Source organism: Protopterus annectens, chromosome 2.part0, assembly GCF_019279795.1.
Source record: "Protopterus annectens isolate FY-2018-M chromosome 2.part0, PAN1.0, whole genome shotgun sequence".
NCBI lineage: Eukaryota > Metazoa > Chordata > Ceratodontiformes > Protopteridae > Protopterus > Protopterus annectens.
Window position 1 is genome coordinate 1,776,763,080 of NC_056728.1, and position 27,613 is coordinate 1,776,790,692.

A 27,613-nucleotide genomic window follows, 5' to 3' on the forward strand; every position below is an offset into this window, starting at 1 on the left:
AACCTTTTATTTTACATTTGTGTGTGCAATGCAGCAACTGTATTTTTAACCTTTAGAATGTATTACCGCTTTTTTAAATAAGATATTGTATTATTTCTGAAAAAAATGTGGCTAGCTGTTTATTAGTGGATTTAAAGGTAAGTGCACTAAGCTGGTGAATTTAAACAGTTGGCAGTCTTTTTCTGGAGAGAGACAGTGACAGAGAGAAGGAGAAAATGAAAGAGAGCGATTGAAAAACTTCTTATTTATGATATTGCATTACAACTGCCTTGAAGTAACAATGTGCATTAATTTGTAACCTGTGTGTGCTAGACTGGTTTGACTAGTGCCAGTAAGTTACCATAAAGGTAGGAAGAGTTTGAGATACTGAAAGGTATTATTAGCCTGTTCTGGAAAGCAATGTGTCTTTGCATAAGCCAGTAAATAAGAGCTGAAATACAAAGGAATAAGCAGTCCTATGACTGTATAAATAATTTCTTTAGACGTCATCCACTACCTCTTCAGATGCATACAAACTCATCAACAATGAATTATGTCTGCCTGTCTTTTATTAATTTTTATTTTAAACATTTTGCTGGAATGTAATGAATTATCTGAGTTATTTTATACTAAATAAATCTGTTTTTAGTGGCATGTTTTCTTTTAGAAACTCTTCATACATACTTATAAAATATGCAATCAGATTTCTTGAAATCATGTACATCATTTATTTGATCCCACATTTATAACTTTTACTTTATTGTATCCATCCTAAATCCTAATGCTTTTAAAATGCAAAATGTTTTAACTTTGACTTAAAAAGTAGCCTCCTTCATACCCCTAGCTTCCACATTTGGTTCTCAAAAATAAATAAATAAAATAAATAAATAAATAAATAAGTAAATAAAACATACTCTTCTTAGTACTTGTTCTGCTGTGTAGTCTCTTGCCAGTAGTTCCTATAGACTACCCAAGGAGATATCATTCTTAAAATACCTCTTTTAGAAATGTAGTAAACCTTTCAATACAGTTATAACAGACCACACCTTTATAATTATATCCTATAGAGGTCTCCCTTTTTGAATTGTTACTAAGTCTATTGTTTTGATGGAATGTTGTATTGTCGGTATTTGATTTCTAAAATGTCATTGTATAGTGCCAATTCTGTATAAAGCTCTATATTAGACAATACTAATCCTTCATTAGTAATTGGCTTGCTTGCTTCACCACAGGTAGTGTTCAGGGACCTCAAAAGAAATTTCAGTAAGCTGTGTCGTAAGGCCCCATCAAATTCAGAGGAGGCATTTGTATCAAATGTAATATCAGGAATATGATTATAGGTGAAATATTTCCTTGCTGCATTAACACTACTGAGTAAAGAGAAATAAAACTGGCTATAATCCTAATATTTGCACTAACTTCATTCACCATATTTCTGTAGTTCAACGGGGTCTAGATTACATAGTCGGTTCCGTAACTTCGACTGACATATGTTTGAATACATATGTCCGAAGTTACAGAACTTTGACTAGCTATAAAAAAATTAAAACACAACAAACAAAAAAATTGTTGTATGCAGGGGCAAGCCCCCCTGCCCCCCCCCACATCCCCCGCTACTAAAATATACCAACTTCAAGATTGTACCACATTGAAGTGATGGAAACCTCAGATTATGGAGAATTCCATTCATATGCTCGAACATTTACAAATTTGAACATATGGTCTTGACCATATGTTGTTCGAAATTGTAAATGTTCATCTACATGATAGGAACCCATTCAACTGTACCAGATCTTTCTTTTTATTAGTAAAATAAAAAATACTGTTGTGACTGTAGCAATTTGCTCCAGTTCTGCTAACACTTTGCTGTTTGATAATATTACTCTTTTAGACTTATCCAACTTTGTTTTGTAATCAATAAATGTTTCTTTTTAAACCTTCTTGAATCAGATTATTTTTCTGAACAAAACCATTGATAATAATTAAGTATAAATCAGAACATATTATTCTTTGGCTTTAATCTAATCTAGTTTTGCAGTATTTTATATACCAGTGGATGTACTGATAAGATCAATGGCACAGGGGATGGACTGCATCATTGTTTAATCCCTGTATATAATTGAAACAATGGCAAACATTGTCTATTTACCATTATAGAAACTTGATTTTTATTGTACATATTCTTGTTGAGTGGTATACTAATGTGGTATCTGTAATAGTCTAATGTTTTCCACATGAAGTCTCTATTCATAAAACTGAAAGCTTTAGTAGCATCCAGGCTATTCATAGAAATGTCCTGATTAGTCCTATACATTTCACAGCATAACATAAAGGATTGTAAAAATAATTTTGTGTGACTTATTTTTTCCATTTGAGAACAAAATCAGTTTGGGACAAATGTGTCATATTATTTATATTTGCTATCACTGAATATATCAGTTTGGGTATGATAATGTAATTATACCTTGACAACGATATAAGCTTATAATGCCTGTGTTAATTCCTGATTTACTATATTTTTTTAAATTGATACAATTCTAGTTTGTCTCATAGCGTGAGGGATTTTGTATCCTGAGATGGTAATGAAATTTGTCAAATTAAGAGTTAAGGGTAAACAATGTTTTCAAATCTCAAACTTCTAGTTGGAGGCCAGTTGGGCCTAGAGTTTCCCCCTTTGAAAAGCTGGAATTAGCAATGTAACTCTGAACAAATAAGAGGCATTACATTTTAGTAAGTTCAGCACTTTTATCTAAAGTGTAAAAGGACTGCTTCAGAACAAGAAAAACTTGTTACAAAGCCATTGATCTTTTGTTAAAAACAGTTTTTATTAAATTTTCAACAAGAAAACAATCATTAACATAATATGTAATACAGAAATTGGTTGAAAGCTATTGATTTTTTAAAGGCATACATAATCACCTGATAAATTACATGATAAAACACAAAGTCAGTCAAATATGAAAATGTAAAGGCAGTTTAAAAACATAATTTAAACATAATAAACAATATAAAATACCAAAGATAATTTATATCTTCTTAAAGCACACCATGTTACAAAATCAATAAACTTTTAATGGCACAAAGAATCATATAATATATCACATGAATGAAAAGCACACAATATTCAATTAAGCAAAAAACATAAGTGAAGTATGTTTACATAATATATAAAATACTAAAAATAATACATTATATTAAGAGGCTTATCCCGGATGCTTGTCTGCTTGGCATAAAATCTGCCATCTAGTCCTCCTCATTTCAAGCTTATTTTTACAATATCATTCTTGAAATTCCATAGACTCAGTTAACTAAAATGAAAACAAACTTTTTGCAAGTTACGCAAACCTCACTGTGTTTGAAAAGGGCATTTCTTATATATATATTTTTTATTTTGACAGCGTATAGATGTTCATAAATAATGCTGTGAATGCCTACCTGTGGTCATCACCACGGAGAAGCTGCCCTAACTGCAACATAAAGCTATGTAAAGTATTCCCTAAGAATTAAAATTGTAGTGAGTCTTACTACCAAGAGATCTGTGCATTTGTTGTAAAATCAGTGGATGGAGTTTCAGCTGTATATCTGCAGAATTTATAGACTCTACATCTGTATGCATTGTTTTGTTAGTCAGTGACTGTGGTAGTAAGGTTTGTGTCTTTTCTAGAATGTTCATAAGATATGATGTTCTATGATGAACAAAATTGTTCCTAAAGGTGTTTTGAAGTATTAATGAGAAAGCATTTAATCCCATAGCTATCATGACTCATGTCTAACAGAAGCACTTATATGACTTCTTTTTAGAATATTCTTGGTCTATGGTAAACCTTCCAACAAAGTACATGTAAACTAAGTTTCTCAGCAATGCCCTGTAGAAGTATAATTTCTATTTCTAGTAATTCTATTATCATTTTTAACATAACATCATCAGCCTTATCTAAGTCTTGATTTCCAGATTATTTGGTCTCCAGGTATGTTTTTCTTCATGAATCTTTGATAGCTGTTGCATAAATTCTAAAACAGTAGTGGGTTAGACATTGAAGTGTAGACCAGGTAGATATTACTTCTAAACAGAATAAGCCTCAAATTTGACAACCCCCTGATTGCTTGGTTATGAATTGCACCTTTCATAGAAGTTTCAAATGACTTATTTGAAGATTACAGAATTCAACACTGTATTCAATAATGGGTTGATTGATGAGGTATAAGGTAATATAGCGATTTCCCATAAGTGATTAGACATGCCCATTAAAATTAGATTAATACAGAAAATGCTTTCTGACTTTGCTATATATATATATATATATATATATATATATATATATATATATATATATATATACTTCTCAGAGTTTAAATTGCTGTCTAACATTTCCCCCTATATCTTTTCGGATGGTGCCATTTTTATGATTTGACCATTTGTTTTGTAATCGTAACCTGTATCCTTTCTGCCAAACCTCATGATGTTACATTTGCTGATATCAAAACAGAGGTCATTACTGCAGCATTAGGTAAATATTTCTTTAGAGCATCTTAAAGAACTTCATCTTCATTCACTGAAGTAGCTATGTTACTCAGTTTGTTATCTTCACTGTATTTGGTTATCTAGAATCTACTTCCCTCTTTTATACTGGGGAAGAATAGTTCAAAAAGCAGTGGGTCAAGAAAAGATGAACATTGTAGGATACCTCTGATAACCCTATCAGATGAGACATGTAATACCGATTCTAATTTGTTGTCTTGTTGCTTAACCAGTGTTATGTTGAAGTATGGATGTGTATTTAATGATTTAATGTATCAATTATTCCCTTATGTAGAATAGTGTTGAATTTTTTAGCAAAGTCAAGACAAGCTGCATGGACTGTGAACTGTTTATCTAATGCTTTTGTTATCTCTTTATAGAGTTCCATAGGGTTCAAAGAGTAAGCTTTCCTTTATTAAATCACATTGTTTCATTGTCAGAAATAGGTCCCTTGTGGTCCATTGTATCATTTTGAATATGCTGCATTATCCTCCTTTTGTGGGGTTACACAGAACTCTTAGCAGATGGATGAGTTGAAAATTGTTATGATTTAATGTGACCCCCACTTTTCTGAATTTCTACTACTATAGCTTTATGCCATAGATCAAGGATGTTGCCGTATGCTAACATTTTGTTTAATATTAATTCGATTTTCTTTGATTATGTGTAGAAAATCCCATGTATGTTTCCTAGGCTCATGGAACTTGAGATTTTAATATTACTAGTATTCATCCCATTTTTTTTCTAATATCACAGAGGTGCTATTGAGGGCTGGCACCCTCACTACCATGGAGTCAAGAAGGTGACGTGGGGATTGCACATTCACTGTCCTGACATCAGGAAGGTGACATGTGGGGATGCACATTCACTATCCTGACATCAGGAAGGTGACTGGCAATGATATAAAGAACTGATGCTGCCTTATCAGTGTGGTGAGAAGGGGGTGATGAGTATCTCACAATCCAGGATTTGTGGAAGTGATGCAGTGTTGGGTACTCATTTTCTTAATGAGAATGAGCTGACACTGGATCATAACTCCTATTGTGCTGAAGTCAGAAAAATGATAATGTTTGAGTCTTCTACTGTACTGAAGACAAGGAACCAACATCAGTGATGATATCTCTCTTTGTTGTGGAGTTGAGGAGCTGACAGTGGAGGTAGACTGAAAGTGTCATAAATTCAAGAAAGTGATAATGAGTTGTGAGCAGTCCAATGTCCTGGATTCAGGGAAGTATGGGTACTCTAACTGCAGTGATGTCAGTAACCTGCAACTGAATGGTCAGTCTTACTCTTGTGAAGTGTGTTGGGTTCCTATTTTACTTCTGAGGTTAAGTGGTAAACCATAATACAGATGGAAGAATGAGATAAAATACCAACTTGCAAGATAAAAGAAGTGTTGATAAGAAACAGCTTTAACAAAATATAAAATCAGTTACTTACAAAAAACATCAGCTTAATCATCTTGCAAACTATATGAGGGATCTTTATTCAACTCCATACAGTCACACCTCTGTATTAAGAAATCAGTCAGTCAATCAATCAAATTAAATCAAATCAGGTTCAAGGTGGAAACTTGAATCCTGATGCATCAATCTATCGATTAATAAAATTCAGGGACTCATTATCAAACTTGACTCCAGAACACAAGTAGACAGTTGAGAAAGTAAATCAGGAGGGTGAGTTAACTAAACTTGTGTCATATTTCTTTAGACAAGTCATATCTGCTGGGGTCTATGTTGTTTTATCAAAATTTCAAAACTGTGAAACCCATATTGCTGAGACCATATGATTGAAGCTTTCAAACTTCAAAACCTCAACAAAAACACTAAACGTAAAGAAAAGGCTTCACCTTCTTTTGCTGGGAGATAAGCCCCCTGCATCCCCATGCCCCCAGCTACTTAAATATACCAACTCTTAGACTGCACTACAGCAAGGAAAATGGTAAATCTCCTGTTCTGCATTGTACAGCGATCTCAATTCAAAGTGTTCAGAGTTTCAAAACTTTGATCATATGGTCTCGGCCGTATGGGTTTCAAGGTTTTGAAACTGCAATAAAACAAGGTCGACCCATCTGCTGACATAATCACAGCTTGAGCCAGTACTTTCTGGAAACTTACAGCTGTTGAACTGTTACGTTTTGGAAATCTTATCACATTGGTCAAAATTAGCAGGTAGTTTCCTGAGTTATCTGAGGCATTTGCAGAAAACATTATGCTATTTTTTTCAGTTCATTTTTATACACTAGTTTCCCCAATCTGATGGTTTCTAAAACATGTCCCTGCAAAGTATGGCAACTTTCCCTTTTTACACTGGCATTGGGTTGAAATGTTCACAAGCTGCAGCTTTTTAAGAAATATGTCCGTCTCTATATTTTTCAGCTGAAATGTAAAACTCTAATTAATTAATACAGTATTATTAAATGCATGATTACCAATAATCATAACATAATAGGCTAATGACCATAATATTTATCTGATTATGCAGATTTATAGTGTTATGTGTTTGCTACACTCTTTGCTGTTTAATGCCTGATAAAGTGGAACAGAATGCATGGGCCCTAAACAAGAAGTCAGGAGATAACACTGAGATTTGGACATCATCAGTGTCCCGAAATCTGGCATATGAATTAAGGGGTGTGTGTATTGTTATTACACTGGATTTGTAGAGGTGGCATGCTGTATGGGCACACCAAATGATCTGAAAGCAGGGTGTTGGCACATGGGGATAGACACTTTTGATGTTCTGAATCCGGGAAAATTCCCTTGGAAATGTGACACCATCAGTCTCAAAGGCAGGAATGCATTCATGGTTAACTCTGCATCCCCGTTTTTACTAAGAGCAACAACAAGGAACGTTCAGCCATTTCTTACATGAAGCGTGGTACTTGTTTACAGTAACATATTACACTGCTTGTATTACTAACTTAGCCAACATTTAGCATCATTCCATGTGCAGATATATAATGCCATGTACAGAAAGGTGTTGTCCATTTCTAAATTAGTGCAAATGCTCAATGAGTCTCAATGAGTCTTTTTTTCACATTTTCTTGCTCCTGCCCTAGAATTCCATCTATTTTCCCAAGGCCCGATCTTACTTAACTTCCTAAAGTCACATTGCATATTACGTGAATGGAAGTATTTTTATGACGTAGTCATTCATGCAATAAAGAAATTTCTCCTAGTTTTAAAATTAAAACTACCTCCCATTCAGTTATGTTCATCTTCCCTGAGCTGCCTTTTCTTTCTGTATGTACAAAACCCTCCAATTTATGACTCTGTGCAACTTTATGGCATGTTGGATATGTACCATCCATGCTGCAGACTTTACTTTATCACTGCCTTCAGTCTTAGTCCACATTCTATCCTCATTAGTTCATCATCATACTAGCTAAGAATGTCTGACTCTCTGGACATCCTTAAAATCCCTCTGTAGGTAAGACCTCTAGTCATGAATGTCTGACTTTCTGAGCCTCTCAAATGTCTCTGCAAGTAAGACCACTAATTATGAATCTCTGACTCTCCCAACTGTTCTAATTTCCCTCTGGATGTATCACCTCTAGTCTTGAATGTTTGATTTCCTCAACCTGTCTAATTTCCCTGTGCATGTAAGAATTCTAAACAGGAATTCCTGTCTCTCCCAACCTTTCTAATGCCCCTCTGCAGGTAAGACATTTAGACACGAATTATTTAGTTTGAGATGAAGCTAGCAGGTACGGCTGGTGCCCGGCAACCAAGCTTATGTGACCAATTGAAAAAAATAAAGCCAGCACCACGAATGGATCCAATGAATATAGTTTATTGCACTGAAACTAGACCGGTTTCAGCTATTAAGCTTTCCTCAGTAGTTACAATCACAAAATGAAAAATGCTCCTTATATACCCTTCAAGGAAGCAATGACATCACTTCCTGTCAAAAAAGAAAAAACATTAATAAAATTGAAAATAAATGGTTATAAAGCATACAAAGAAAATATAGTCCACCTTAAACTGTACCAAGCTTTCATGATACCAGTTGGCTTAAAAAATAAAATGTTACCTTAGTATAGTGAAGAGGATTTGTGCTGTATGAAATAAAAATATGATTAGCACAATTAGACATAATATCATGAAATTCACTTGAAAATTATCATTAAATCATATTGGGGTTACATTGTGAAAACACATCAACAATCAAGCTGAAATAAAAAAGGTTGAGAAAAACAAATGTTAGAAAAATACATTTTAGATAGATCACATTTTATCATTGAGCCCTGGTGAGAAAAGCCCACCAAGTTTGACTATCCATCTTTTCTCCTTTTTGTTTAAAATGTCATGCCATCCTGTTTTAAATGCCCGATTTCCAATAATATTATCAATAATGCAAAATGAAAATTTGGCAGTGGGATGCTTAATGGTGTGTCTGTATAGTGCGTTAGTTATCCTGCAATTTCTAATGTCACCCAAATGTTCTGATATCCTGATGCGAAATTGTCTAGATGTTTGACCAACATAAAAGGCCTGGCACGTACAGGTGGCTAGATAAATAATCCAGTCCGAACTGCAATTTCCAAAAAAATTTATGTCATATAACTGACCAGTATTTTTGCTTGTGAAACTTTTAGTTTTGAATATATAACCACAAAAACTGCAATGGCCACAGGGGTATGTACCAACTAGTTTGTCCCCTGTTACTGTTCTCTGCATGCAAGAGTTGTCCTCCATGACACTCCTTTTGTAATAAGAAAAATGGGAACCTAGTGTTTTGCCCTTCCTGTATGAAAAATAGCATTGTTCTCCTAAATATCCCTCCAAAAGAGGGTGAGATTTGAGTATGTTCCAATGTGTATTAATGATATTAATGAGATTGTGACTGTTTCTTCCATATGTAGTAACAAATCTACATATATCTGGATTGTTGGATCTGACTTTTTTCTTATAGACTAGCAATGAATCCCTGGGTTTGTTGTTACTCAATTGTGCAGCAGAACTGATCGTATCCCAATGATATCCTCTGGCCAAAAATCTATTGGCTAAATCATCATGATGTATATTCAAATCCTGTTCCGATGAACATATTCTTTTTATTCTCAGAAACTGAGATTTCGGAATGTTCTTAATAATGTGTTTTGGATGGAGACTGTTGGCATGTAGTAGGGTATTATATTGTGGAAATTTACGATGCACAGATGTTTTGAGTGTATGATCATTTTGTCGTTGTAAGTGGACATCTAGAAAATGAATGTCATTCAGATCATATTCCACAGTAAATTTGGTCCCCCACATGTTTCCATTAAGATGTTCCATAAATTCTTGAAGGTAGTCTGGACCACCTTTCCACACAAGCCAACAGTCATCCAAATATCTCCTCCAGATGTCAATTTCCGGTAAATACACATTATGCAATTCATCATAAATGATGTGCTCTTCAATGTAACCCGTGTACAGGTCTGCATAGATTGGTGCAAATGAGGCTCCCATGGCCGTGCCTTGTATTTGCCAGTAACAATCTTGCTGGAAATAAAATACATTTTTAGTCAGAACGTGTTCTGCCATACATACAAGAAGTGTGTTCAATCCAGGGGGATAAATATTGGCTTTTTTCAACCAAAAATCCAGGGCCATCAGTCCTGCCCAATGTGGAATGCTAGTATATAATGATTTAACATCCAAAGTGCATAATAGCCAGCCGGGTTCAAGTTGTGATTCAGAGACAATTTGTAGGAATTCCGTAGTGTCTTGAATTCTAGCTCTGATACATGCTAATAGTGGTTTAAGTTTCTCAGTCAGAAATATAGATAAGGGTTCTGTCAGGGATCCAATGCCCGATACAATGGGTCTGCCCGGTGGTTTATTAATAGACTTGTGAATTTTTGGCAGCAAATAAAGGTATTGTTTTGCTGGATCCTTGACCATGAGATGTGTCTTAGTTTTTTCAGAAATAATGCCAGCATCTACTGCTTCTTGTAGAAAATCATTAATTTCTTGTTGGAAAGAGGGTGTGGGATCTGTACTCATTTTCATGTAGTGATGATGGTTGGACAATTGTCCATTTCCCTCATCCCGATAATAATCGGCGTCCATGACAACAAAACCACCCCCTTTGTCAGCAGAGAGTATAACGATATCTTTGTTGTTTTTAAGTCTGGTAAGTGCAAGTTGTTCCTTGTAAGATATGTTGTTTCTAATATTATCAGAACTGTTGGAATAAAAGTGTAAATCTTTGATTACAGCCTGCTGAAACACTGCAACATGTTTATCCATGGGGGGATTGAATGTGGATTTGTGAAATCTAAAGTCTGTAGATCTTTGAGAGAGGTTAGAGTTATCCTGTTGTTTGAAAAATAAGTTAAGATTAATTTTCCTACAAAACTCTAAAATGTCAGATACATGTGAACTTTCGTCAATAAAGAAACCAGGAATAAAACCCAGACCTTTATTAAGTATAGAATATTCATCAGATGACAAAGTGTACTTTGAAATGTTTAATACATTTTTACCAGATTGAGCTATTTCACCACTGACTTGAAAAGTTCCTCTAGACTTTTGACCCCGATGCTTCCTCCCTCCCCTGTGTTTCCTGCCCCTAAAGGGCTAACCATGGTTCTACCTCTTTTAATATGTGGTGATTCACCAGTGCTGGTTGATTCATTGTCTGTTGTGGAGGACTCCTCACCAAGAGTATTGCTGGAAGATCCTGATTTTTTAAGAATTGATCTCGGTCTCTTTTTATGTACAAAAGTGAAATTTTTGGTGCCCTGGGCGAATCTCACACCTCTATGAGATTCAAATTGTCTACCCCTGCTGTAGTCTTTTTTATCTCTAGCAAATTTGTGGAGTTTTTTAGTTTTAAGATTATTCTCCAATATGGATAATTCTTTGGATAGTTTGTTCAGACAATTTTGAAATTGTGAATGATTTTCGAATTGTTTTAAATTATTACATGTTTTTTTCAACATCCAAGGTGTTGGCATTGACTGTCCTTTCATAGAAGGAAGCTAATATATTAACCAGTGCCATGGCGGCTTCTTGCTGTGCTACTTGCCAATCCCTGATTAACAGGTCATCCGGTGCACCTACTAGTGGCTGAATCTTAGATCTCAATCCTCTTGGTGAAATATTTTGAGCTTGATATGCCTTAAAAAGCTTATGGTGCCAAATGTTGGTTCTTAAGGTTTTGATTTCTTTACCTAGCTGATTAAATTCAGAAACACAACCATCAGCTGGATCCGATATGGGTAAATTGGTGGTATTCGAGGAACTAGTACCAATACCGAATACCTGTAGGTCATCCTTATCAGCACATAGGCTGGATAGTAATTTCCCAAGGTCCATGACTATAAGTTGTTAAGCAAAAGAATTCGCTAGGTACAAAAGACGATTCAAATCACAAGGAAAGAGAAAAATGTCTGAACAAACTACCAAAAACACTATTGATAGTACTTGACAAATGTCAAAAAATGTGCTAAATATAATAGAGATTCACTCATAGGTACCAGAAATACTGAAAGGAATAAATGAGGTCCAATACTTAAAAAATCAGGAATACACACTTAGTGAGATGCAAATGAAACATATATATGGTTTCAAAAACAGGCATTGAGTAATAATACTGAATCAAGAGGTTCATAAAGAAAATGATAATGTGGAGATCTCAAAATGTTTAAGACAAAAGTGGACCCTATGTCAAAATAGTTTTCTCTTTTAGAGGTTGAAAAGATGTACAAAATCAAGAATTCTTCTTCATGGTCAATAATATGCTGTCCTCACTATATCAAAGGTCAAAACATAAATTCAATATGGATGTAAACAGCAATTGAGATACTTATGTTGTTTAAAATATATTCATCGGAATGATGTTGTAAACCCCGTCCAAATAACACCCTGCTTCAAAAGTTATAGCATATTCTTGCTAATGTTTTTGTAGTAATACTTCATGCATATAGGCACACAGGTATAAATAAAAATGCTCAACTCTGTAGTCATAAATACACCTATATATGGTATTAGTCAGAACATAACTAATGTAAACATGTAGAAAAAATGGTAAACTTCTTATAGCTGTAGCACTTTAAATATGAAACAGCATAATTCAAAAGATAGCCAAAAGAATGTGGTTATCTATGTAGTATTCATAAAAAATGCATACACAGTCTAAATAGGTGCTGTTATTAAGCATAAGTTAGTACATAATCTCAATATTGCTGTTTTAAGGATAGCAAATGCCCAATACCAAAAACTGAAGTTATATATTCCAATTTGACCTGTCATTAGAGTTATATGTAATAGTTGTATAAAATGATAATAACATATTACCATATAACCATGTAACCATGAAAAATTAACCACAGCAGTAATATAAAAAATATAAATGACAGTTGGGAGAGTCCACCATTCATATATCAAACAAGTCCAAATATATTATTTTCTATTGTATTGTTGTCAATAGCAAAAACAAAATCAGAATGAAGCACAGTCCAGAAAACTGTAACCACAATCGGAGAAGGATGACTAAAAAACGAAAACGATGGTTCCCATATGAGCATCACATCACCTTGCATTGAAACGTTAACTTTCCATGTTCACATAAACATAAAAAGCACTTCCATAGAAAAAATGAACAGTTTACACTCAAAAAATGGTTGGTGATATTCTTATGAATGCGAAAGCTGAACTGAAATTCCCCGAAGGAAGAATAAAATGTCCATTCATATAGTTATTGAATGTATACGTTATTCCAGCGTAGTAGTGCACATGGAACCAAAAGTAGTCTCACCACAACTAACAGGAATGATGATATAAGGCCCAAACTTCTCCTTATGATGTTAGTAATCATAGACCAAACAATTCCTATCAACAAAATGTCATAACACAGAACTGACTCACTAGATGTGGAAAAGATGGATGCATAAGCCCAAGGTGCTTCCACTTATAGAGCAAGTCAAAAAATAGAATTGTGGCATAAAGCGATATCCAAAAAGTATATTTGAATGTAAAAAAACGGTCTCACCAAATCCCACCAAGCTTAGGTAAGATGGATGCGTAAGCCCCAAAAGACACGCTCTAATGATGGTATCCAAGTGCAAACAGCAACATAAATATAGGCATATAGTATATAGTTGTAGCATGAAGCGATATCCAGATGGCATATTAAATGTAAAAAAACACAGTCTCACCAAATCCCACCAAGCTTAGGTAAGATGGATGCGTAAGCCCCAATAAACACTCTGATAATGGTATCCAAGTGCGAACAGCAACATAAGTGTAGGTCCCAACTGGTAACCCGATCGATTGTAGATCTAGACGCTTAATGTAAAAAGAACAGAAGTCCAAAGATTAGGTTCCAAAAGTACCTAAATGGTAGACAAACGAAAAAATAGATGCAAAAGGGTATAAATCTCGAAGCAATGTAAACGCCAACTGTCAGTGAGGAGCCCTCCTCAACAGACAAGGAAACATCCAAAATGGCGCTGATAAAGGTGGAACCACTCGAACGCCAACAGCCAGCAAAACAAGAAGTATTCAGTTTGAGATGAAGCTAGCAGGTACGGCTGGTGCCCGGCAACCAAGCTTATGTGACCAATTGAAAAAATAAAGCCAGCACCACGAATGGATCCAATGAATATAGTTTATTGCACTGAAACTAGACCGGTTTCAGCTATTAAGCTTTCCTCAGTAGTTACAATCACAAAATGAAAAATGCTCCTTATATACCCTTCAAGGAAGCAATGACATCACTTCCTGTCAAAAAAGAAAAAACATTAATAAAATTGAAAATAAATGGTTATAAAGCATACAAAGAAAATATAGTCCACCTTAAACTGTACCAAGCTACCAATTCTCCAACCTCTTCAGTGATCCTCTGGAGGTAGGACCTTCATTGCTGTTTAGACTACATCAGTTGTGTCCTCATCACTGTTTTGTTCTCTATATGAATGACATCCAGACTTATAAAGTCCTACACTGTTTGCCAAATGCCTTGACTATTGTTATTAAAACTACACTTTGCATTTCAAGACATTTCAAAATTCAAAGCTCAAACTTCATTGCCTCTTTAGCATCATAATCTTCTAACAGTTCTGACATTTTTGGTTGTATAAGTCTGTGAGTGACCTGTATTACATAACATATTGTATTACTCAGTTTCACAAGTAGCAGCACCAGTAACTAGGTTCTTGACGGCTTCTAAACCACTTGTCTGAATCCCAGAATCCTCTGTACCTCTTCAATTTGGAATCCCATCTAATTTGTTTATTCCTGGACTTTTGTATTCTTCTGCTATTAGTTAAGAAATCTGCAGTTGCTTCTGTATGTGAGACCATTTTGCTTCTGCTTCTGATGATTTATAACCTAGGATAGTCTGTGATTCCCTAGACAATCACTGAATCACTGGAATGCAGATCTGGTCTTTTGGCATTCCATCTTATCTGGTGGAGAGAGAGACAGAGAGAGTGATGTGTCTGCATCTCTCACAGAGTTTAAAGGCCTAGGAGTAAGAGACTGTCAGTAAATAAACTGCCTCAATACTCTTAATGCTAACTGACTGGCTAGATGAGAGATATGAACAGGCCAGAACTTAATGAAGACAGGTGTTAAAATGCAACATTTGGAGATTTGCAAATATTGGCTGCAAAGTAACTGTCTTCAAGAAAAATTAACAGCTTCTGAAAAAGATTTAATCAAAGTTATTCTCTGTGTGCAAAGAAATGTTTTGTTTCATAACCAGTCAAAATATCTGAGGAACTAATAACAAGCTATTATTCAATTTGTTTCTCTTTCTGAAAAAGAGAAGTAAGGTCAGTAATTTGATACATTTTTTTTCTTTTTTTTCTCCTTTTCTTCTTTTTTTTGTTTAAACAATGACATTCTATTTAGATTATGTAGTGGGTAGAGGGTGGGGGAGGGCAGGGAGAGAAGAGTAATGAAAATATGTTAAATGGAATAATAACATATTTATTCCTTGTAAAAAGTTTATATGTTCTTCAAATGCTATTCCTAATTATACTTTCTTGATTATACTGCTTATGCTTGTTTGTAAATAATCTGTCATGCTTTAACTAATAATAATTAGAACTAAATAATAGTAAATAATATGTTTTATTTTAACTCTATTAATATAAACAGTAAGTAATATTCCATTGTATATACTTCTTATAGCTTTCTCTTACATTTTTTTATTTCTGCTTTACACTCTTTTATTTTCTACTCTCTTTTTCTTTTCTTCATTCTTTCTCTTTATTTTTTTCTCATATTAAAATATAGAAATGCGTTTGATCATATAGACACAGTAAATAATAAGATTTGCATAAAAATTGAGTTGGGACAAAAATATTGAGTTTTATTACTTATTAATAACTTTGGGCTTAATTTCACTTACATAGAGGCTGTAATAACCTATAAAATACATTGCGAAGGTTTTGTCATGTTTAGATGCATTTACACTGCTAAATGAATGTTTGTCACTAGTTTTTAACAAGTTTCCCACCAAAATGTTAAGGGAGACAATCTGGGATGTGGGCTACCTCATGAACAGTGTCCTCGAGTTGTTTTAAAAGCTTCAACTCTCAGAATTCTCACAGAGAAGCTGAAAGCAGTCAATTTGACCTTTCACCCAGATATCACACTGACACATCACAGATTCAGGAAGAACACTCTACCAGGAAGTAGAACTGATGCAAATGTGACTATGTGAAGGAAAATGAACTCTTTAACATTTAAATGTGAGTTATTTTATATAATTACTTAAATATCTATGTTATAATTCATAAAATATGTCAGTTATAATGATTTTAAATGATGCAGTTTCTTGTAGTAAGTAAATGTCTTATTTTAGAAGGCATAGAAAATGAAACATTTATTCAAGTGTTTTTGAAAATCTACTTGACTGCAGCATACTAATCTGTGTTAAAACTTATGTTCCAAACATATACATTACTATAACTCATTTAATTCATTTGATTGACAAGCATAAATAACTTTATAACTCTATTCTGGAAGAAATTGTCATGTGATATATTTTAAAGCAGTAGTATAGACATACAAAATACAGATGGCTTTTTACAATAATGCAAGTGTTTCTGAGAATTTGCATAACTATGCAGTATGATTTATAACAATTTCTATAAATATAATATTTTATTCTATTGACAATAATGAGTATGAGTAAAATGCTCATATACAAGCAATTCAAGGTTTTTTTTGGAAGCTGTTGACTGCATTTACATGACAGAAAATAGATGCATCTTAATATATGTAATGTCTGAACCATATTAGCCAATGTTTTTGATTTAAATGAATGTTAGAACTTATTTTTACTTACTTTGAATAAATTAATATGTAAATATGCCTTCCTTTTTTTTTTTCTTTCTCTCTCTCTCTCTTTCTTTCACTCTCTCTCCCTCTTTCACGTCTTTTATTTCTCTCTCTCCTCTTGGTTCCTAATATCAAGATTATTTGAATGCTATTTGAATACAAGTGTATTATATTACATAGATGTATATAGTAGTATGAATAGTTTAAAAAAAAAAAAAAAAGTTTATTTTAGTTTATATGATGCTGTTTTATCAAATGTGTAGTCTTGTCTTGCTAGATAATTGAATTGAAAGCTGTTAATTTAAGTTTAATATAACCAGTATTAAATTGATAAGGTGGTAGCTGAGGTACTGCTGCTTAGGGTAGGGGGTTAACTTGAGTGGTAAATACTACTCTAAGTTGGAGTTTTTAACTCCAGGCTGGATGTAAGGTTTAATCCTTACATTATTTTCACTTGTTCATTGTTATATGTATATAGTTTTGACATCCACAATATATTTTGTACACTCATTGTCACTACAAACAAAATTGAATCCTATACAAAATCCCATAAGAGATTCAATAAATACAGCTATATTTAAAGGTACACCTAAAGGAGGAGATGTAACATTACTTATGTTGTTATTTGTTATTTTGATCATAAGATTCTTAAGTTTTAAAAATGCCAAATGACATCTTTAAAAGGAATTTCTTTAAACATTAATGGATTGAATAATCAGTGTAAAAGGGCAAGCCTAATAAGATACATTAATTTACATAAGGCCAACTTAGTCTTCCTGCAAGAAACCCATCTCTTGAAAAAAGATATTGATAAATTAGCCACAAACAAATATACAGTATTGGTTAGTTCAGACCACACTCAGAAAAAAGAGGAGTGGCTATTTTATGGAATAAAAGTATGCCCATTCCTAAAACCATTAAGTCTTATCAGGATGACAAATGAATGTTTTGTATGGTTACAATACAAATTAATGGGAAGACTTACACTTTAATTAATGTATATTGGATACCTGGAATTGGTATTAATACAGTGAAACATCATCTTGATAAGATCATATCATTCTCTATAGGAGATATTATTTTAGCTGGTGACTTTAATTGTATACTACATGAAAGTGATACTACCACTATAGGAAAAAGAAGAATTACATCTAATGCAAAACATTTAAATGATTTTGCTAATTCTTATCATTTGAATGATATTAATAATCAGATAGATTCAAAATCATTACCATACACCTTTTTTCTAACAGATACAAAACTTATTCAAAAATAGATAGGGTCTTTATTTCTAACCAGATGGTAACAGATTTAATTAATTCCAAAATCATTTCATGTCCTATATCTGATCATAATTCAATTGTTTTTGAATTCATGATAAAAAATACTCATAATGTTCAGATCAAAAGGATACCAGCATACTTAACTCAACTAAAAGACTATAAAGAATATATACTTTCAGAAGTAAAACATTTTTAGACATAAATAATACTCCTGAAGTCTCCATTGTCTATGTTTGGGATGCCTTAAAATCATATCTATATGGACAAAGTATCAGATGGTATAATAATAAAAGAAATCTTGGGATAAGGAATTGTTAGATATTCAAAGTAAATTAGACTCTTATAAACATAATAATAAAGAAAATATTATGGACAAGAAAGTTATTGAAGAAATAAACAAACTAAATGAGAAATACAAAGAAATTTTAACTCATAAAGTTAAAATAACTTTAGAGAAATACAAGTTTTTGTCTTATTCAATAAGCCCCAAATACTTACATAGACTTAAAAATAAAACAAAAAGTTTGAATAAACAAAACCATATCAAAGAAATCTTTTCTCTAAGGAAAAAGAAGTATGTTTCTAGTATACCAGAAATACTAGATGAATTTAGAAATCACTTTCACAAAATTAACCATAATAACATTAACATGGAACCTAAAGATAAAATAAAGGAATTTATAACCACAAACATGAATAAAAAGCTTAATAAACAACAGATTAAACTATTGGACAAAAGTATTTCATATACAGAGGTTATTACACAAATAAATAAGCTTGAATCAAACAAAGCACCGGGTAATGATGGTATTATACCAGAGATATATAAAATCCTTTCTAAAAGTACATATTCATTAATACATAAGGTTTTATTTTGGCCCAAACTGAGTTAATAACCCCCATCTTGGCAATATACATTTATTTCGCCAATTTTAAAACCTAAAAAAGATCCAACTAGATGTACTTCATATCGGCCCATCTCATTACTTAATGTTGATTATAAAATGTTTATGACTATTTTTGCTGATAGATTGAAGACAATCATCCCCAGCATTATAGATATAGATCAGACAGGCTTCATTGTAAAAGAAATACTTTTGATAATATAAGAAGAACTTTAACATTAATTGATTTTGCAAATAGGAAAAAGAAAGATTTAACACTTATTAGTCTTGATATAAGTTCAGCATTTGATTCAGTAAGTTGGGACTATCTGTTTACCTTACTGAAGTGCACAAACTTCTCAGATGCATTTGTAAATCTAATTGAGCATTTATACAAAGGAACATTGGCTTATATTAAGGTAGGAACATATGTTTCACAAAAATACCCATTTTAAAGGTACAAAACAAGGATGTCCACTTTCTCCACTATTATTCACTTTAGTAATGGAGCCTTGGGCTAATTTGATCAGAAACAGTACTGACATAGAGGGTTTTGAAATAGATGAAAATACAACATCCAAAATTCAACTTTTGCAGATGATGTTCTAATTACATCAGCAGGATCTAATTCTTCTATGCAGTCTCTATCTGATAAAATGATGAATTTTAAAAGTATTTCTGGTTTAATATTCAATGAAGAAAAACTAAAATACTACCTATATATACATGAAAAAATATTCTCATTAGTGATTTTACTAAATATGTACCCAATTCAGGTCAGATAACTTATTTAGGTATAATACTATCTAAAGATATTAAATCTATTATATATAATAATTATAATACCTGTTTTCTTAATATACAAAATCTTTTTAATACCTGGAATAATATGTTTTTTACTATGGAGGAGAGACTTACAATTATTAAAATGATAATATTCCCCAAGATTTTATACTTAATACAATCAATAATACTTCCACCTACAAAAATAATTATCAAGAAACTGAATACACTAATGTTAAATTTCCTATGGGCACCTAATAGACCTAGGATTGCATTAAAGAAACATACTAATAGCTGGTCTCAAGGGGTATTTCTTTTCCAGACTTTAATTTATATACTATCTCTTCTATTGTAAAAGTTATTACTTTATTAATAGATCAGTCATATGTCGCAAAATGGAAAGATTATTGGGAGCTAATTAGTATGCACTTCATGAAAATCTCCTTAACACATAAAAATATGATTGTAAATAACTCCATGTTATGGTTACTAAAGGAATTTTGTACTTCACCTATTACACCTAAACATATGGTTTGTTACCCATTAAATATTATTATTAGCTATCGTAACTTTATATTCATGCACCCTAAGTATAGGGAATGGAATTTTATTATATTCCCTATAATGTATACTCAGGGTATGCTTTTGTCATCTACTTCTGAAGGAACTCATTTAGCTATAGATAATGATCTAAAGTCCTGGTATCAGTTGATATCTGATAATAAAGTTAAAAATCTAGATTTCGTAAAACAAGAATTTGATCTAAGAGAAACTTGCTGGTTAGAGGTTCAGACCTTTAGACAACATCTCATTGATAGAATAGATCTAATGTCTATAACAGTTAAAGAATCTATTCCAACACTGATTGATTACTTGATATTAAATTTACAACATAAAGTTTCTGATAAAGGTAAACTTTCATACATACATAAAATTATCAGACAAGAAACTTTTTACAGTGTAGATACATACTGGAATTATTTCACTTCTATTAATGGGGACCAAATCAACAAGATAAACAATATATATTGGAATCTGCCTATAGAACTACGTCTTCAATTGTCTGGAGACTTTATACATGGAAATTTTTACATAGATCTTTTTATACACCTTTGATGATGGATAAAATAAATAATAAAAATAATCTATGTAAGAGATGTAATGTAGAAATTAATGCTGACTGGGCTCATATGTTTTATGACTGTATAAAATTGAAAGAATACTGGAAGTCAATTAATGAATTTTGCAGGCTCTTTTACAGATAATTTCATTATTTCTAAATCTCTTATATTATTCAACACACCTGTACCTCAAAGTGTTAAAAAGGTTAAGCTTCCCTTGTTATGGTCTATTCTAGCAGTGGCTAGGAAAATAATAACCAGAAATTGGATTTCAGATACACCTCCTTCGTTCAATGAATTTAAAAATGTTATGAATATAGTGTGCCATATGGAAATAAACACAATTAGGTCAAGAACAACTAGAAAAACATCTTATTATATTGTATGGGATAATTTACAAAATTTGTTAAAAAAATCCTAATTTCAATAGCATGGTATTTTAGTTTAATTAATTGATCTGATTGTAGTGGATGTCTTTGTAAATACTTTAGTTGTTTTGTTGAATGTTATAATCATATCTATTTTTAATTACTTGTATAAAATTGTTATGATATTTCTCTTGTATGTTAAAACAATAAACCTGTTTTGAAAAAAAAAAAAAGAAAAATTAACAGCAACAACTAAGCAGAATCATTTGGAATGACTTACTCAGAAAAGCCTTGTAAAAGCAGTAACAGCTAAACTGCATAGGTTCACAGGTGAGTACTAGGCTAGTTGAGATTACAGGCCATTTTCAATGCTGCCAGTTTCCCCCTTTTTTGTTCAAAATAAGCTATTCCATTTGGTTATATATTGACCTTACCCATCCCAGGGTTGATAATTATATATTATACATAATGGCAATCATCATCAACAGCCTTTTTCCAATTTTCTTCAGTGGTTTGGGGTGTTGTGTTAACTATCACTATCTCTCTCTCTTTATTCAGTGCCACTCTCCTACTGCTGCCTTTGACACTCATATCTGACTGTCATAGGTCTTCTCTCATACAGTCCATCCACCACTTTGCTGGATGCCCTCATTTCTTCCTGCCTTCTTCCTGTTTGTCCCAAATCTTCTTCACCAGATTGACTTCTGCTTTTATATGCATGTGCTTGAACCACCATTATTTGTTCTCTTTGACCTTTTTTGCAATTGGAGCTACTTTGGCTTCTGCACTTATGTCCTCAATTTTCGTGTCCCTCACAGTGTGCATCCTGCCACCCATCTCAGGCACTTCAGCTCCATCAGCTCTAGCGTCTGCAATTGTTCTGCCTTTACTGCCCAAATTTCTGTACCATATAGTAGTACAGATCACAGAACTGTTTTGTATACCTTACTTTTCAGCTTCTTTGACATTCTTCTGTCATATATTAGACCTGACATGCTGTGTCAGTTGGCTGTAGCCCCTCAGATTCTAGCTTTGACTTGTATATTCAGACTTCATTTTTCTTCTACCACCCCTCCCGGATACTTGAAGCTATAAACCTGTTCCACTGTTTCCCTTCTGCCTCCATTCTCAGCTCCTTCTGATTTGCCCCTTTTGCTGCCATTACGAGTGTCTTATCTGTCCTAAGTTTCATCCCATGTGCCTTCAGTTTTGCATTCCATTCCCCTATCCTTTTCTAAAGTTCTTGCACAGAGTCTGCCTGCAATGCTACATCATCTGCATACAACAGCTTTGTTGATCTGTCCCCACTGACCTGTTTGCTATTGTAGTCCATCACCAGTTTGAACAGCAGTGGGTTCAGAGCTAAACCATGATGCACACCCACTCCCACTAGGAACCCCCCCTGTGAGACTGAACACTGTTTGTACTTAAGTCATTGGGTCCTTCTACATAGCTTGCACTAATTCTACCAATGTTTCTGGGACTTTAAACCACTGCAAGACTGCCCAAATCAGTTTTTGGTCCTTGTTACATGCTTTCTCTAAGTCTAGGATTGCCCAGTTGGACTCTTTCCTCATCTCTAGCTTTTTCTCAGCTATCTGTCTCACTGCAAACATTGGGTCACTTTTGCTGTATCCTGATCTGAATCTGAGCTGCTCATTTCCCATCTTACTTTCAACTACTGTGTGTATTCATATAGGAATCAGCCTCTTCAGGACTTTCATGCAGTGTGACAGGAGTTTGATACCTCTGTACTACCCACAGTTATGAATGTCCCCTTTGTTCCGGAGCACTGACACTAGTATTCTTATTCTCCAGTCATCTGGGAAACATCACTCTCTCCACACTGCTATGAGTACTTTCAGGAGTTATTTCTCCTCTATCTCATCCAACATCTTTATCTTATCTGCTGTGACCTCATCTGAGCCTGCTGCTCTCTCTGACTTCATTTTCCTTAGTGCTGTTCTTATTTCTTCTATGACTGGCTCCTCCTCTTCTCTCATCATAGACCTTGTTTGGGGAAGTACAGCTTTTGTGTGGTTTCCTTCATTCAAAAGCTGCTGGAAGTATTCCTTTCCTCTGCCTTTGATGTCCTGTGGACTGGTGAGCTGGATTTTGCTGGCATCCCTTATGAAGGATGTCTGATTATCTTCTTAATATTTCTGTCTTTGCCTTGCAACCTGGAATAGTTTCTTTGTACCATCTACTGAGGCACTTTCCAGAAGCTAGCAAAATGCCTCTGATGCCTTGTTCTTTCCTATTGCAACTCTTTTCTTAAACTTTTTGTTAGCCAATCAGTGTCCCTTCCTAGCCTGGCATATGTTTTTCTATCCCACTTTTTCCTGCATTCCTTCTTTCTTTTGATGACCTGTTGGACTTCTGCATTCCACTGCTGGCTTTCCTTATGTACCTTATTTCCATACCTGGCTTGGACACGTATTTGTTCTGTAGTCTGCACACATGCCGTTCTGAGGTGCTGCCATTCTTCTTCAACTTCACCTATTTCCTCTTCTTCCTTCAGTGCTAGAGCCATGAGTAATTCCTTGAAGTGATGCGTTTTCTCTACAGTCAACTTCCAGGTCTTCAGGGTGGTCTCGTTTGACCTTAGAGCTTTCTCTGACTACTGCTTGCAGCTGATTGTGGCAACCAGTGGTTTATGCTGTGGGCTGTTTCACTGGGGATGACTTTGCAACTGCTGATTCTATTCCAGTGCCTTTTTCTTACCAGTGGTTTATGCTGTGGGCTGTTTCACTGGGGATGACTTTGCAACTGCTGATTCTATTCCAGTACCTTTTTCTTACTAGGTATACCTGAGTTGCATGTTGGCCAATCTTGTATCTGACCTTATGACTGTCTGTCTTTCTCTACTGTTTGTTGGCTACTATCAAGCCATTTGCCACACAGAAATCTAGAATGGCCTCTCCTTCTTCATATGTGTTGTCCCCCACTATTTTTGAATGTTATATGGTCTGATGAAGTAGTTTTATATGTGAAAGCACTTACCATTGTGAATAAATGTATCTCGTTTATTCAACCATTGGTGGTAGTTTTTTCCTGGATTTTCATTTGTTTGCTTTTGGATTTTTTCAACCTTTACCCTCAGTGCTTCTCTTTTTACTTCATTGTATCATTGTATCGTTTGGTGTTCTTGAGGGACATGACTGACTGGTGTAGTTTGAAGTTGGATTACAACATGAATGCTAATTCTAGCATTAGGATGGATCATTTACAATATATTTTACTTGTGGGGGCTAACCCTCTATTGAATCTGGTTTTTGATATCACACAAGACATTGAATCTGCTACGGACTTGACTACCACTGAATCCTTTACTCTAAAACATATGGACTTTGATAATAAACTTTTAAATATAAATATCTACAGTTGCAACATTTACATCTTGAGGCATCTTTACATCATAAGGTAATTCCATGGGGACTCTGTGTTTTAAAAATGTTGACATACAGAAACACCTACCCAGAGGTATTTAAATGCTGGCAGTCTCTCAACTTACATTTGGGCTTTGATTATATGAGACTAATGACAGACTTTTTCAAACCCTCTGCGACTTCTCTACTCATAGAAATCTGAGGTTTACAGAATGATATATACAATATGTTTATTGCCAATACCTTTAAAATGACTATTGATGAAGTTTTTTAGAATGTGGCAGACTATGAGAGAAGATTGCAAATGAAAATGAAAAAGTTACAGTGTGATCTGACAGAATTTAAAAATGGATGTGTTTTCTCCCACTGTGAGGCAACATCGATAAACAGAATATTACATAGGTTCATAGGTTGGTACTAGGCTATTGGCCCTAGGGCCTATGCAAGCCTAGCCATAACAATTCCCTGGATATTTCTTCCCACAATATTTACTTCTCTGGACCCCTGTCTAGCACGTCGACTGACATGATCCCTGGGATGAATTTCCTATCTCCCATCCAATCATCAAGGTTCCTTTTGAAGAGAGCCAATGAGGCACTCTGCTTGACATGTATGGGCAGTCTATTCCAGAGTATGGGGAGTCTCTGGATCAGGAACCTATCCCTCCAGCATATTTTGTTCATTGTGATGACAAGGTTTAGATCCCTGGAGCGTGTGGCTCTGTGGGATTGGGATTTCTTTAAGTGGAGCATGTCCAACAGCTCAGGGTTTGACATGGCCTTGTATGTTAAGCAGAGATTGCCTCTGAGTAGACGATATGCCACAGAGTATAGCTAGCTCAAGTATTAGAAACTGGTGCCCTACCTTCGGATATGAAAACTATGAAATCTCAGCCCTGTAATGAATTGGCGAATAAGAATGGTACAATTTCCATTCAGCCTTCTACATCTACTCATTTATCCCCAGCATCTTTTTCTCTTCTGGAACCAGTGCCTATTGAAAAAGATGTAAGGAAGGGGTGGTCAAGGAGTTGACTGAGAAGAAGGCAAATACGTCAGCAGAACCCTATGGACAGGTCAATAGGTATGAATACCTGCAACAAGAATCCGATAACCTAATTTTTAATATTTCTTCATTTTGTCTGACTGAGGATCAGATAATCCTGCTCAGCAAGGATTTATCTTTTGTTTTAGCGAGGCAGTCAGACTTAACTGATGTTCTAACTGATTTGAGGTTATTTGCTCACAATGTAGCATTATCATTGTTCCCTCAACGGAACATGTCTCATCCAGGTTTTAAGAAACCTAGCACACTTTTACATTTAACTTACCTCCACGTTTAGAAGCTTTTATGGATTTATGTTAAGATGAAATCTGTAAAATGCTAACTTTGCGACATAAATTGCTATTTTATTACCTCACAAAAGGAGAGATGAATGCTTTGAAAGAACTATGAGGAAACCACCTACCTAGAAATATACCCTGCAGACAAAGGTGGAGTCATAGTAATTATGGATAGACAGTTTTATATAGAAAAGATGAATGGTCTTCTGAGTGATGACGCCACATATAAGTGGTTCTATAAATATCAAGTAAAAGGCCTGATTGATAGGGTTAACCTTTTGTTTATTATCTCTTAATGACTGGTTTGATTACACAAGAACTATATAATTATTTTACTGTAGATCATCCAGTAATCCCTATATTATATGGTCTACTGAAGGTACATGAGGACCATTTTAATCCACCAATACACCCTATTGTGTCTAACAGAGGCTGGTTGACAGAACCAATGTCTATTTTTGTATATAAAACATTACAACTTGTACTTGAAGGTGTATGGACAGTTCTAAAGGACACTAAAGAGTTTTTAGAAGACTAAATGATCAAAAACAGCTGATAAGAGCAATAAGTTTCTTTTTGTGATACTAGATATTACTTCTCTTTTCAAAGTAATTCTAATACATCAGGTATAGAGAATGTGAGGATGTTTCTTTTTCCAAATACTGTCTTCTCTTGAAATCATACTGGAAAATAATGCCTTTGTATTTGGTTCAGAATTCTGTCTACAAAAAGCTGGTATTGCAATGGGCACAGCATGTGTGAATAGTTATGCTAAACTTATGTCAACACAATGGAAACTTGAACAGATACCTGTGAGTAATTCATTCTCTCAGAACATTTGCTACTATCGCTTTGTAGATGATGTTTTTCTGATTTGAAATGACACCTCTCAGAGGTTATATGAATTTATAGATTTTCTACACATGACTATGACCTATTTGAAATTTACATATAAATATTCAGATAAATCTATTGAGAATTTAGGTATTACAGTGAATAGGGACATATTTGGTGTGTTTAATAGTATGTTATACAGAAAACCCTACAAAAAAAATAGCACCCTACATAAGAAAAGTATGCATCCTAGACACATTCCAAAAGTGTCTTGAAAGGACAACTTCTGAGAGCCATGAGGCTCCACAATAATAATCTAAATGAAGTATTTCAGATGATGAAACTTGATTTCTTGAGCAGAGGCTACTCTCTGAAGAGACTGAAGATATAATTTTTGAAGTCCCCTCAGGAAGATATAGTTTCACTAGACCTTACTTTTCTGAATGAACTGATTACTTAGAAACAGCGGATGGTTCATCCTCAAAAAATAATGACATTACACTTTTATTTACTTTCTCCAGTGATATAAATGTTGTCTGTGATGTAATTAGAAAGAATTGGCTAGTTTTGTTGGCTGATAAGGACCCTACAAAAGTTCTGACACCTGTGCCTAAATTTTCATTTAGAAATAAATATGTCCTTGAAACATCAACTTTGTTATAAACAACACTCTAAATTTATGACATTTGAATCAGTACATACTGGCACTTTTCCTTGTAGGTCCTGTAGCATCTGTAAATTTATGTTAATTAGTCCTTGCATTGAACATCCTATTACTGGACAGAATATAGGGCTTGATTTCTATGCCGATTGGAGAAGTAAG

At 34.0% G+C, this 27,613-nt stretch overlaps 1 protein-coding gene across 4 annotated transcripts in view; it reads left to right on the forward strand.

The window, feature by feature from the left end:
- LOC122793621 (membrane-spanning 4-domains subfamily A member 4A-like) overlaps positions 1-27,613 on the forward strand; it is a 562,524-nt gene that overhangs the window by 487,683 nt on the left and 47,228 nt on the right. The gene's annotated exons all lie outside the window — the stretch shown is intronic.